This window comes from Mandrillus leucophaeus, unplaced genomic scaffold (assembly GCF_000951045.1).
Source record: "Mandrillus leucophaeus isolate KB7577 unplaced genomic scaffold, Mleu.le_1.0 Scaffold33, whole genome shotgun sequence".
Classification (NCBI taxonomy): Eukaryota; Metazoa; Chordata; class Mammalia; order Primates; family Cercopithecidae; genus Mandrillus; species Mandrillus leucophaeus.
Window position 1 is genome coordinate 5,467,756 of NW_012103476.1, and position 2,629 is coordinate 5,470,384.

Consider the following 2,629-nt stretch of genomic DNA (forward strand, 5'->3'; position numbering starts at 1 on the left):
AAATTTTGTTGCTCAAAAACATATGTTGAAACCCTAACCCTTAGTACCTATGACTCTGACCTTAATTGGAAATAGGGTTTGTGCAAATGGAATTTAACATGTCATACTGGCTTCAGATGGGTAATAAATCCAGTGACTGGTGTCTGTATAAGAAGAGAGATTTAGAAACAGACAAACAGGGAGAGGAGAGCCATATGAAGATGGAGGTGGAGGTTGGAGTTAAGCGGCCACAAGCAAAGCAATGCAGAGGGCCAACAAAATGGAAAGAGGCAAGAAATAATTATTCCTGAGGTCCTTCAGAGGAGATAGCTCCTGCTGCCATTTTGATTTTGGACTTCTAACTTTCAGAATTGTGAGAAAACAAATTTCTTTTCTTTTATGTTGTTCAGTTTTTGGTGGTTTATTAAGGTTGCCCTAGGAAGTTAGTATGGGAGAAAACTGTATTTCACAATGAAGCAAGATGTTAACTGTAGTTTTTTGTAGATGTCCTTATTAGAATGAGGAAAGATGCTTTTAATATTCATAATTTGGTGAGAGGTTTTTTTTTTGAATTATGACCTGATGTTGAAATTGTCAAGAGTTCTTTCTGCATCTATTGACAGTCATTGCTCAATTCACTAATTTTTAGAATTGATTCAGCTATGTTTACGAGGTATATTATTCTGTCGACTTTTTTTATTGATTGATTTTTGTAATGTCTGTGTCTGGTTTTGTTTTAAGCGTAATAAAGGTCTTATAAGGAAACTGGAAAATGGTTGAAAATGATCTATATTCTGATTGAGTTTGTGTAGAAGTAATATTTATTTTTTGAATGATAGAATTAACCATACGGATCTGTTTCATTTTTGGTTGTTTCTTTGTTTGTTTGTTTGTTTGCAGGGTGGTTTTAAATGCAAATACAATGCTTTTATTCTACATTAGACTATTTAATTTATCTAATACATGTTTGGCGAATGTTGGTAGAGTGCATTTTACTTATGGTTAAGTCACTTCATGTAACTTGTTAAATTTATGTCAATAATGTTGTTTGTAGAATTTCCTAATTATAATTTAATGTCTGTGGCATCAACAATGTTGATAATTTCTGGCTTCACCCTTTTTTTCCTTAGAAAATGTGATTAAAGCTTTATTAATTTTATTAATTTTCTTTAAAGATATAGTTTTTACTTCACTTATTTCCATATTGTTTTATTTTCACCCACTTATCTAGTTATGCTTTTATTTTCTTATTTCTTTCTATTTGATCGCTCTGTATTAACTTTGCTCTGATTGCTTAGTATCTTAGGGTGATAATGAATTATAAACATGAGTTCTTTCTTCTTTTCTAATATATATGTATTTAATGTTACATTTTTCTCTAAGTTATACCTCACAAATGTGGATATGCTGTATTTTTATATTCCTTATAGTCAAAATATTTTCTAATTTCCCTTTAGAATTTCTTCTTGATACATGGATAATTAAGATACTTTTAAGAAAGTGCCTTAATATTTGAGGATTTTCTAGTTATCCTTTTTTTTTTTTTATCAGTTTTTAAATTTTATTCCTTTTGGTCAAAGAACATACTTTAAATAATTTCAATTCTGTTAATTAACCTTAAATTAACGAGATATGATTGTTATACACAATAGTGTCTACCTTGGTAATGTCTAAGCACACTTGAAGAGAATTTCTATTCTGCTGTTTCTCAACATATTGTGATAAAAATGACAAATAAGATAACTGATAATGTTCAGATGTTCTATATATTTGATTTTTTTTTATTTACTTACTCATCCAATTACAGAGGAGTGCATTAAGGTGTCTAATTATAATGGCAGTTTTCAGCCTTTTAATATTAGCAATATTTCTTCATGTATTTTGGACCCCAATTATAAGGTGCATGTAAACTTAGGATGAATGAATTAATCCTTAATAAATGAATCCTTTTGTCATTATAAAACATCCTATTTTATCCTGAGTAATTTTTCTTGTTTGGTGTGTATTAATCAGTATTTTATTAGTCATTGATTTCCAGAGAAACCAAAACAATAGGAGATTTTGTAGAGAGAGACACACACACACACACACAGACACACACATCTATATGTGATTTGTTATATAGAACTGCATCACATAATTACAGAGGCTATAAGGTCCCACAAAGTCCTGGAATGCCAGCAAGTCAGGAAATTCAGTGGTATAGTCCTAGTGTGAATCCAAACACCAGAGAACCAGGGGAGTTGATGGTCTGTGATAGTCTGAGCCAAAGGTAGAAGAAAAGTGAAACTCTAGCCCAATCAGTCAGGCAGACAGCAAATCCTTCTTTCCTCTGCCTTTTTTGTTTTATTCAGATCCTCAATAGATTAGGTGATGCCCACCCACATTAGGAAGGACCATCTGTTTTACTGAAACTGATTCAAATTTTAACTTCTATTGGAAATAGCCTTGCAAATTCGGCAAAATAATATTTAACCAGCCCTTGAGCACTCCATATTTAATCAAATGGACACATAAAATTAACCATATCTGCTTTTCCTGATAATAATATAGTCACTGAAGCATATTAATGTTGTTGCTAATGTCGTTATAGTGTTTTTCAGTGACTATAATAATATAGTCACTGAAGCATATTAATGTCATTGCATGA